General features: G+C 41.3%; 1 protein-coding gene and 1 pseudogene across 4 annotated transcripts in view; one reads left to right on the top strand and one right to left on the bottom strand.

Annotated features, from left to right (window-relative positions):
• LOC108292674 (coiled-coil domain-containing protein 171) overlaps nucleotides 1-4962 on the bottom strand; it is a 239272-nt gene extending 234310 nt beyond the window's left edge. For 2 of the 3 annotated variants that reach the window (XM_037733204.1, XM_037733206.1), the window contains exon 1: nucleotides 4875-4962. The gene's annotated coding sequence lies outside the window, so the exon portion shown is untranslated. Of the gene's footprint in view, nucleotides 1-2763; nucleotides 2793-4549; nucleotides 4848-4874 lie in introns of those variants that run through there. The other variant, XM_017513686.2, reaches the window with a different exon arrangement.
• A 1474-nt stretch (nucleotides 4963-6436) lies between these two features.
• The window catches only part of LOC108292691, an 8079-nt pseudogene continuing 2406 nt past the window's right edge, over nucleotides 6437-12109 (top strand). The window contains exon 1 of the transcript XR_001820376.2: nucleotides 6437-6446. The product of XR_001820376.2 is annotated as a complement component 1 Q subcomponent-binding protein, mitochondrial-like (transcript). The remainder of the gene's footprint in view (nucleotides 6447-12109) is intronic.

The following is a 12109-nucleotide window of genomic DNA, read 5'->3' as shown; positions in this document are numbered from 1 at the left end:
TTTTGTGAACAAGCAAGCGCTCAAGAGATTTCATCACCACCAGGCCTGCTTTACAAGAGCTTCTGAAAGAACCACTACAAATAGAAAGGAACAACCAGTATCAGCCTTTCTAAAAAATACCAAAAAATAAAGAACATCAACATAATTAAGAACCTGCATCAACTAATGGGCAAAACAGCCAGCTAACATTAAATGGCAGTATCAAACTCACATACATTGTTATTAATTCTAAATTTAAATCGACTAAATCTCCCAATCCAAAGACACAGACAGGCAAAAAAAAGCCAAGACCCATTGGTATGCTACATCCAGATCCATCTCACATGCAAGGATACACAAAGACTCAAAACAAAGGGATGGAGAAAAATTTACCAACCAAATGGAGAGCAAAAATAAATAAATAGAAAGCAGGAGTTGCAATTTTTGCTGATAAAATAGACTTTAAAGCAACAAAGATCAAAAGAAACAAAGAAGGATATTACATAATAAAAGGATCAATGTAACAAGAAGAGCTAAAGATCCTAAATATATACGCACCCAATACAGGAATACCCAGATATATAAGACTTATAAAGAGACTTGGAAAGTTAACATCAATATCCAGGACTTGAACTCAGATCCGGAACAAGTAGACTTAATTAACATTTATAGAACTCTCCACTTTAAATACACAAAATATACACTCTTATCAGTACCACATCACACCTATTTATAGATTTAAATGAAATATTGGTTGGCTGCTTGTTAATTATTTTCTTCCCTCATTTTTTTTTAATGTCTCTATTATTAAACACAATTACAGGCATACCCATTTTTAGACTGCATTCTAGCCCGGGCAATAAAGCAACACCCCTGTTCTCTTTCCCTCTTCCTCTTCCTCTTTCTTCCTCTCCTTCATTCTTTTTTCTTTCTTTCTTTTTTTATTCTTTCTTTTTCTTTCTTTCTCTCTTTCTTCCTCTTGAAAAAAAAAAAAAAGAAAGAAAAAGAAAACTCATCTGATTCAGAGCTCCTCAACTGTCTTGCCCAAAAGCCATTCAGTTATTAAGTGGAGGGCACTAGGGAGTCTCTATCAAGCTTTTCAGATACTGTCCCAAAATCTTGTCACCTTATCACCATGCTCCTGAAGGTCAGACCCCTGGAAAACTGCCTTCAGAATGAAAGAGTTAGAACCTGGAAGGAATGGACCCTTCTGTACTTAAAAGTAATGTCCAAGGCACAAAAGCAGGCACATGAAATGTTTCTGTTTTGTGGAAAAGCTTAAATACACACATACACATGCGGCACAACAGGCATAAACAGACCTCTATTTAACTCTTAGGAAAATAATTTCAGATAGTTAGGGCCTTAATCATGTTTTTATATATTGGGCAGAGAAGTGTCAGAAGAGGAAGTTACCAAACTTTAATAAAGTTGTTTCAATAAAGCTAATTTAAAGTGAATCATCATACTTCAGTGCATTATTTTGGCACCTAACATCTTCAAATATGAATGGTCCTCTAGAGAGAGAACATCTTCCATAGCTCAGGACCAAGTTTCATCTACTTCTAGCTCATTGATCTATAACCAATAGAATACAGCAAAGATGAAGGAATACCACTCCCATGATTACATGACATTATGTAAGACTTTTATCTTAGCAGACTGAATGACAATCTCCTACTGGCGTTAAAGAAACAAAGTGCCTTGCTGTAAAATGCCTATGGAAGAGGCCACAGCGCAAAGAATTGCAGACAGCATCTTGGACCTAATGTGAAAAAAAGTTGACAGGTAAGACAGAAAAATGGGTTCCCAGACCAGCTCTGCCTGTATGTCTTTCATCAAGTCTTTTTTTGAATTTTTTTCATCTTCCTCGCTGATATCAGCTTCTGATCACATAGAGAACAAGGATTTACTTCTATGTTTGTTTTAGGAAGACTAAATCAATGATGGACCAAAGTTGATATGGTCAGTGGCTGAATTTGAACTATGATGGGACTCCTATGCAATCAAGCATGGCAGAGAAGGTTTAGTAAAATCTCTTTCCTCTTCCTCCACCAGGTGAAAAGGCAAGGAATGATGAGGACAGTCAACTAGGTTTACAGTACAGTAATGAAAATCTCAATGGAATAGGAAGCTAAGTTAAAGAATTACAATGCCTTTAAATAGTATTCATTTCTAGCTTTACTTGAAACTTGCCTGTGAAACTCCACAAAGTTAAAATATACAATTTGGCCAAACTATGTGAGTAATTAAAAATTCCTTATGACATGCAATGAAAATCAGAATTTCTCTTCTTCAATATTTGTTTAACTCTAAATATTACTTTCCATTAGAAACTATCCAATTGATCATTACCTGTGAACCGACTATATGGCACAAAGTCATTCCCTACTGTCATCATTCCAACTGTCAGAAAAGTCCCTTCTCCAGGCATTGTGCTAAAAACTTTCTACATATTATCTCATTTCACTCTACACCAACTCGAAGGGGAAGATAATGTTAATATCCATACTTAAACCAGGGCTTAAAGATACTCAGTCACCTGTCCAAAGTCACATCTCTAGTGACAGGGTCAGGATTTACACTCAAGTTAGCTGACTCCAAAGCTCTGCTGTGGCCTTGCTATTGGCCCTGAAGACACTGTTCATCCCAGCCAGGGAGCATGTAAGGCCTCACTTTTCAGGGAATCATTTCTGGTCTTTGTTGGAGATTTATTAAAAACATCATTTTTCTCCACATCCAAACTGACAAGTCATGGCCTTCTCAACAAAAGATTACTCAGACCTTCATTGGGTTCTCAATCCAGATAGCACCTTCATGGGTTTAGACCAAAACCAGGTCATCCAGCAGCAGTGATGGATAAAGAAAGGCAAAGTTCAAATTAGCTTTTTATGTTAATATATTAATAGATTAATCTTCTCTTGGTAGTGGAGTTGAACTAATCTCATCATTACTACTAAAATAGATGATGGGATGTTATGTATATCATTCATCAATGAGAAGCTTTTTTAAAAATAGATATAAGGGTAACTGAAGCCAAGGGATCAGTGATCCTGACATCCTGAGAGGAAGTATCAGCCCAAAAGGCAAATCTACTTCAGATTTCGGAGCCACTACTGGTACAAAATTTTTCTACCTCACATCTGAGTCCTTCAGTTGGTCCTCCCAAATGTACTAATCTTTCAGTGTGTCTTCACAGATCAGAGGAAAAACGAGGCATGGGTGGATGAAAAGATAGAAACTCCTATTGCTGAGCCACTTACTATATGCCAGATACTGAGATCAGTATTCCTGATCTCATTTAATCCAAACACCTCCATGAGATTATTATGCACATTTCACAGATGAGAAAACTGAGGCTTGGAGATGTTGAGTAATTTCTGTAAAAACATTCAGTTGGAAAATGAGAATTCAAATCCACATCTGGCTAAGTCCATCCTCTTTCACAATGCAGTCTGTCTTCATTAGTAACCACATCTATGTTGGAAGTGTCCCTCAGTATACTTACATAATCCACCTTGAAGAGGAAAGTTTGGTTCTTAGCCCAAAACAACGGGACTGAAACAATCAAAACGTTTTAGAATCAAATGAGACTCTAGAGACTAAGTCCATCCTCCTTATCTGACAGATCAGGAACCTAATGCAGAAGAAGGTTAGGTGATTTGCCTGGGGGGACGCAGCTCAAAAATGGTTGAGCCAAGACTAATACAGAAACCTACAAAGTCCTTCATCTTTCCTCATAGCAGGTTGCACTGCCTTTGTTTCCTCTGCATTTTATGTAAAACCATGTTCATCTCCTGCTCTACTATTGTTAAGAGTAGGCACTAGCTGTTAAATAAAACAAGTGACAAAAACATACGTTTTTTTCTCCAAGATTATGAAAACCACAAAACATCGGTATGTCATGTATTCAAAAGAGCTAGACACCAACTCTTTCTAATAAATAAAGACGTATTTATTTTATACATAAAATACATACAACATATACATGAAATAAATATGTATTTTCCTAGGATCAATATCATAATAGAATTCAAAAAATTCAAAAAGTCGGCTCCACTTCTGCAGAAAATTTACAACTGAGGGAAAACGCACAGCTGACTCTCCTAAGTCTCTCAGAGTCCTGGAGGGTAGGCAGAAGCTGCAGGTGACAGTCTAGCACAACTCATTCTCGTTTACCAAACATCGGTAGAGTGTCTACTATGTGGCCCGCATTTAAAAAGGGGAGGGGGGCAGAAAGAAGTGGTCCATATCCTCGAGGGCGCTTACCGATTATCAGGAAGGAAAGCGTCCCGCAATTGTAAACCTAAGAAGCTCCAAGTCCCAGCCCTCTGCCTTCCCTCTGGTCCCTATCCGGCGCTCTGGTACAGCGGCAGCGATCTCTGGCTACGCCGCTCCACCGAGATCTTCCTCTAGGTGGGCGGGGAGACCCAGCCCAGGGAGCTGGAGGCGTGCCCCAAGGGCAATAGGGACAGCTCCAGGGCCGCCCCAAACTCACTCAGGCGTCCCTACTGTCTCAACACCTCCCTCCCAAGTCGTCCGCCTCGAAGCCCCGACACGCTGCAGTTACCTCAGGGGCCTCGCGTGATCTACGCCGCACACCCAAGACCCCAGGGGCCGCTCCAAGTCTCAGGGGTAGAAGGCCCAGGCACCCCGCAGGGGTAAGAGCAAAAACTGTTGGAACACGACGGACTCCAGGACCCGAGAGGAGGGGGACAAAGAGCAAAGGGGGACAGGAGGGGACAGGCCCCCCGGGAGGTGAAGTTTACAACTGCCACTTCCGGAGCTGAAAACACTCGGGGCTCTCGCACACCTTCCCAGACTTTCAGAGGTCAGCCCAACTCAGGCTCCCCCCGCCCTTTTCCTCCCGCCGCCCGCAGCTCCGGGATACATACGCCGAGAACGCTGGCTCGGATTGGAGGAGACCGCCCGCCAAGCAGCGCGCCTTCGGTGAGGGGAGAACGGGCGCATGCGCCCGTTGCTGAGGAGCGGCGGGCTCGCGACCGCGCGTGCTCCCGCCCCAGCAGCTCCCAGTACCCGCGCGAGGATGTCCTGTGCGCACGGGCGGCTGTGGCTTTTTAGCGCGAGGTGCCCGCTTTCCTGTCTCAGTCGCCAGAGCCGAGGGGAAATGCAGATTTCCAGCTTCTAACCCGTTTTCCCTGCCTGCTGAATAAAAACCTAAGAGGTCGGATCCCAGATCCTGCATTTTGAAACTGGTTCTGTCCATCTTTAGAGCCACAGCCACGGTGGGCTGTGCCGGGGCCTGGGGAGAAATTCTCTGGGCTCGGGTTCTGCCCAACTGCCTGGTTTACCTCTGTCTGGACAGCTGTCTGCCTGAACAGGGCTTCGTGTCCCCTCCTCCCGTCCCCATTGTATCCCAGCTTAGGGGGGCGAGCAGGTCGGAAGAATGCATTGATGCTGTTGCTGCGTCTTTCATTATCAACGTTACATAACCAGGCACATCGCAGAAAACGCCTCGGAGCCGTAGCGTGTGTGTTGCACATCTCTTTCCTCGCTTCTGATCTCTGTCACACACACGCACACACACTCCGTCCTGTTATTGATAATGTATACTTCGATTTCTCCCGTTGGCTGCTTCACAATCTGCTGCCGCCTCAGGGAGATTGGAAAACCAAAGCCTCTTTTGTTCCTTAACTTTTGAAAGCCTGTCCCCAGAGAACAATGCAAATTGGCGGGATTTGATTGAATATTTTTATCTTCGCCACCACTACCTCCTCTGCACAAAAAGGTCTTTAATGCAAAACGAGCCTTGTTTTCTAAACTCGTTCCATGTTGATTGTCATCACCCTGAAACCAGGTGTAGAGACCGTCGTTCCTCCTCTCTCCCTTGGGAGAGCCAATGGTCATAAATGCAAACACGAGGTTAAAACCTCCTTGATTGTTGTAGCACTGAAACCTTAATTGGTTTAATTTTAGTCATTTAGATCTAAAACGGAGGCCAGTCCCTGATTGTTTTTACTAGAAACATAAAGAGGATGATTGCTCCAAAGGAAATAAAGGGAAAAAACAGCCCAGTCTAACGTTTAGAAATGAAATGGAAAATTACAACAGACTAATGAGATTAGAACTTTTATGTTACAAGCTTTAAATAATATTTTTAAATTTTCTTTTTTTTTCTTTCTTTTTTTTTTTTTTTTTNTTTATGAAACAGGGTGGTGCTCTGTTGCCCAGGCTGGAGTATAGTGGCACAATCAGGCCTCACTGCAGCCTCAACCTCCAGGGCTCAAGCCATCTTCCTGCCTCAGCCTCCTGAGTAGCTGGAGCTACTTAAAATTTTATTTGTGTTTGAACAAAATCACAAAAGTGAATATTGTATGGAAAGAATAAATGCTGTATAGTATATTGTATGTTTTTGAAATGAAAAATGGATGTGATGTGAAGACTTGCACTTTATTTGTTCATTCAGCATTTATATAATACAGACTATGTACCCAACATGGAGCTACGTGATAGAAATTACAGGGGAATGATGATATCAATCCTGAACACCCAGAAAGGATTCATAGAAAAAGAACTTTGAGTTTAGTCGGAGAAGATAAAGATTCATGAAGCTATCAAGAAACTAGATGGAAGACATGGAAGCTGCAAACGCCAGCACAAGAACCAGCATGAGACATTTGAAAAGCTGGAAAAAGCTGTGTGTACAAAGAAGGAGGTGTGAGCAATGAGGCTAGAGAAATATGCAGAGCCCAGATCACAGAGGAATTTCTACATCATACTTAGGAGTTTATCCAGCAATGAAGCTAATGAAGGGTCTTAAGCTGAAAAAATATAATAATTACACAATAAATCAGACCATTCGAAAATGCGCAGAGATTTTCTGTTTTTCTAGTAGATACAAGGTCAATTCTCTGTTGTCTTTTGTTTGCTTAACATGCTGCTACTACTACTTGAGAAAAGCTATATAAAGAGATGTTCTCCTACCCTCTTTTCTTTTGGGCTCAACATCACTTCATTTCTCCCTCGTCTTTCTACCAATCCTTTTGAGATATGATTAGATTCATTCATCCCCACCACTCTACCAACAGCTTGCAAAGTCAGTAATTACCTCATTACCAAATCTCAGACTCCTTGACTTTGCTGACACAGGTTGCTCTTCAGATGTCTCTTCAACATAGGTAAGACTCTATACTCCACAGCTCTCCAACTGTCTGAACTTTCTGCTGCTGCTCAGGAAACCATTCTTCCCTTCCTGCCCCTCACTCAAAGTGATATTTTCTCAGTTTCTGCCCTCATCCTTCCCATCATTTGTACCAGATAAGCAGCCTCAGTGATGTCATCCATTCCTGCAAGTATGAACTGCATGTCCCCAATATTCAACTCTTTATATCCATCTCTGACCTCTCCTGAGCTCTAGTTTTGAATTTTTAACTCCTGTTTGAACAGTGACACTCTAATTTCTGGCAATACTTAATGTAATATAACTAAATTTTAATTATCTTTTTAACTTCTCATGGGAGTCTCTAAACTACTTTTCTACCTGTTTATAAAACTTCTGATCTCCTAGACACCCAGGTAAGAAAAACTCTACAAATTGTTTTTGCATCTTTCTCTCTCAAGCTCTCACTTCCTGCAAGCAGGATTCCTACTTTTTCTCTAAACCTCCTGTCCCCTTTCTGTGCCTAGTTACTACTAAGTAGCTTCATTTGTCAGGTTCCTTATTGCTTCCTATCGAGACACTTGTAATCAGGACCTTCCTTGTGGTCCAATGCAAGTCACTCACCTTCTCCTTCTGTGCAAATTCTCAACATTTTTAGAAGTTGACCATTGACATCTAGGGCATTTTTAAACTGGCATATATAAGAGGAGAGGATCAAAATCTAGAAAATAATCAAAAGCAGGCCTAGGAACACATGTATCTTTATGACACTAGGGGAGTGTAATAAACTGTACATATGTGAGACTCAGTTTTAAAGCACCACATGAGCCACATTCTTTTGACCCTTCCGTAACCTCCCCGAGAAGGCTTAAACACCAGGTTCTTGATTATTATGCTTCCTTGGTATCAATTCGTAGAACGGAAAGACCTTGCCATAATTGTTACTCTCAGTGGCTCTAGTCCTATGCTCCTTCTATATACTAAAATGGAAATAATCCTTCTAAAGCATAACTCTGATTATGTTACCATACTGATTAATTCTTTTGGTGGCTTCTCAATTGCTGCCTGGATAAAACCCAAATTTTCTACTGTCCATCAAGGGCCCTAACCCGCCTTTCTAGCCTTGCTTTCTCTGATCTCGCAATAAATCTTCCTTCTCATTCTTACATTGGCAATAGAAAACACAAAATGTTTGGGAATAAATATAATAAGTGGTAGGCATGAGCTTGTATTAAAAGTATTAAGATACATAGGTTAATATACAAGATTTAAATCCAGATAACATTATTTTGTGTTTGTTTTTAAAATTTATATATGTATTTTATTTTCAGAGACAGGGTTTCATTATGTTGCCCAGGCTGATCTCAAGTGATCTGCCCACCTCAGCCTCCCAAAGTGCTGGGATTATAGGCATGAACCACCACTCTCGGACAAATAACGTTATTAAACATATAATAACGTGCCAAACACTATACTAAGCGGTTTCCCATTTGCTGTGGTTTGAATGTGTACCCCAAAAAGCATGTATTGGAAACTTAGTTGTGAATGTCACAATGCTGGGAGGTAGAGCCTAATGAGAGGTGATTAGGACAGGCGGGCTTTGCCCTCATTAATAGATTAATGCTGCTATCTCAGGAGTGGGTTTGGTTACAAAGGAGCAAGTTTCTTATAAAAGGGGTGAGTCCTCCCCCGTCTCTCTCTCATTCTCTCTCTCTCCATCCCCACAACACACACACACACACACACACACCCTGTCTTTGCCCATCTGCCATGGGATGATGCAGCAAGAAGACATTCATCAGATGTGGACCCTCCATCTTGGACTTCCCATCCTCTAGACGTGTACAGTACATTTCTGTTCATTATAAATCATCCAGTTTCGGGAATTCTGTTATAGCAACACAGCATAGACTAAGACAACATTAATTAATTTTTTTCAAAAAATGCAAATATCTTTATCATTTGCTCTAATAATACATGGTCAGATAAAAAAAAATTGGGGCAGCCAGGCACGATGGCTCATGCCTGCAATCCTAGCTGTTTGGAAGGCTGAGGTGGGAGGATAGCTTGAGGCCAGAAGTTTAAGACCAGCCTGGGCAGCATAGCAAGACCCCATCTCTACAGAAAATTTAAAAATTAGCCAGGCATGGTGGTGCACACCTGCAGTCCTAGCTACTCAAGAGGCTCACAAGGAAGATCACTTGAGGCGAGGTATTTGAAGCTGTAGTGAGCTGTGATAATGCCACTGCACTCCAGTCTTGGTAGCAGAGGAAGACTATCTCTAAAACAAAACAAAATAAATAATAGAGTTATTACATAACAGTAAAAATCACCACCAATGTTCCAAAATATACAAAGAACTCTCAAAATTCAGCAATTAGAAAACAACCCAATTAAAACACGGGCCAAACTTTAATAGATACCTCACCAAAAAAGATATACAGGGCCAGGTGTGGCAACTCACACCTATAATCCCAGCACTTAGAAGTCTGAGGCAGGAAGGTTGCTTGAAGCCAGAAGTTTGAAACCAGCCTGAGCACCATACTGAGACTTCATCTGAACAAAAAATTTTAAAATTCACTGAGCATGATGGTGCATGCCTGTAGTGCCAGCTACTTGGGAGGCTGAGGTAGGAGGATTGCTTGAGCCTAGGAGATTGAAGCTGCAGTGAGCCATAATCAGGCCATTGCATTCCAGGCTGAGCAGCAGAGTGGGACCCTCTCTCAAAAAAAAAAAAAAGATATGAAAATAAGCTGCATATCACATGATCACATGTAATTAGGGAAATGTAAATTAAAATAACAATGAGATGTTACCACACCCCTATTTAAATGGCCAAAATCCAAAACTCTGACAACACCAAATGCTGACAAAGATGTGGGGAAACAGGAACTCTCATTCATTACAGATGAGAACGCAAAACGGTATAATCACTTTGGAAACAAGTTGGGCAATTTCTGACAAAACTAAACATCCGCTTACCATATGATCCAGAAATCACATTCATTAGCATTTACCCAAAAGAGTAGAAAACATATCCATACAAAAACCTGCACATAAATGTTTACAGCAGCCTTATTTATAATGGACAACTTGGCAGTAACCAAGATGCCCTTTAGTAGGTGAGTGGATAAATAAACTGTGATACATCCAGCCAACAGAATTCTATTGAGCACTAAAAAGAAAGGAGCTATCAAGCCATGAGAAGACACATGCAGAAGCCTGGGCATGGTGGCTCACGCCTGTAATCCCAGCACTTTGGGAAGCCGAGGTGGGCAGATCATCTGAGGCCAGGAGTTCAAGACCAGCCTGGCCAACATGGTGAAACCCCATGTCTCCTAAAAGTACAAAAAATTAGCTGAGCATGGTGGTGTGTGCCTATAGTCCCAGCTACTCAGGAGTCTGAGCCATGAGAATTGCTTGAACACAGAAGGTCAAGGCTGCAGTGAGCTAAGATTGCACCACTGCACTCCAACCTGAGTGACAGAGTGAGAACTTGTCTTAAAAAAAAAACAAAAGACATGAAAGACATGGAGGAAAGTCAACTAGTTAAGTGTGTATTAAGCAAGTCAGAAAAGCCTACATACTGTATAATTCCATCTATAGGCATATCTCATTTTATTGCACTTCACTTTAAAGATACTACTTTTTTTTTTTACAAAGCGGAGGTTTGTGGTAACCCTGTATCGAACATGACTATCAGTGTCATTTTTCCAACAGCCTGTGCTCACTTCTTGTCTCTGTGTCACATTTTGGTAATTTTCCTAATATTTCCATTTTTCTATTACAATTATATCTATTAATGGTAATTTTGTGATCAGTGATCTTCAATGTTACTATCGTATTTGTTTTGAGGTACCATAAATTACACTCATATAAGACAGAAATCTTAATCAATAAATGGCATATGTGTTCTGACTGCTCTACTAACCAGCCATTCCCCATCCTCTCCTCATACCTCCCTATTCCCTGAGACATAACAATATTGAACTCAGGCCAATTAGTAGCCCTACAATGACTTCTAATTCTAAGTGTTAAAGTGAAAGAAAGACTCATACCTTCCCACTTTAAATCAAAAGCTAGAAATGATTAAGCTTAGTGAGGAAGGCATGTCAAAATCCAAGACAGGCTGAAAGCTAGGACTATTGTGTCAAATGGTAGCCAAGATGTTAATGCAAAGGAAAAGTTCTTGAAGGAAATTAGAACCACCACCAGGTGTGGTGGCTCAAGCCTGTAATCCCAGCACTTTGGGAGGGTAAGGCAGGAAAATGCCAGCACTTTGGGAGGCTAAGATGGGAGGCAAGGAGTTTGAGTCTAGCCTGAGTGACAGGGTTGAGACTCCATCTCAAAAATAAATAAATAAATAACTAAAACTGCTACTCCAGTGAACACACAAATTATAAGAACATGGAACAGCCTTATTACTGATACGAAGAAAGTTATAGTGTGTAGGTAGAAGATCAAACCAGCAACATTCCCTGAATTAGGCCGAAGCTTAATTCAGAGTAAGACCCTAACTCTTAAATTCTGTGAAGGCTGAGAGAGGTGAAGAAGCTGCAGAAGAAAAGTTGGAAGCTAGCAGATGGGTTCATGAGTTTTAAAAAAGAAGTTTTCTTTGTAACATACCGGTGAAAGGTAAAGCAACAGTGCTGATGTAGAACCTGCAACAAGCTATCCAGAAGATCTAGCTAAAATCATTGATGAAGATGACTATACTAAACATCAGATTTCTAACGTACAGAAAACAGCCTTCTATCGGAAGATGATTCCTACAGAGGTGAAGTGAATGCCTGGCTTCAGAGCTTCCAAGAACAGGCTGACTCTTGTTAGGGACCGCCGCAGGTGGTCATTTAAGATTTACGATATAGCTGGGCATGGTGGTGTGTGCCTGTAATCCCAGCTACTCAGGAGGCTGAGGCAGGAGGATTGCCTGAACCCAGGAGGCGGAGGTGAGCCGAGATCGCGCCATTGCACTCCAGCCTGGGTAACATGAGTGAAACTCCGTCTCAA

The sequence above is a fragment of the Cebus imitator genome, unplaced genomic scaffold, assembly GCF_001604975.1.
Source record: "Cebus imitator isolate Cc_AM_T3 unplaced genomic scaffold, Cebus_imitator-1.0 Scaffold499, whole genome shotgun sequence".
Taxonomy (NCBI): domain Eukaryota; kingdom Metazoa; phylum Chordata; class Mammalia; order Primates; family Cebidae; genus Cebus; species Cebus imitator.
This window is presented reverse-complemented; position numbering and strand designations above follow the sequence as displayed.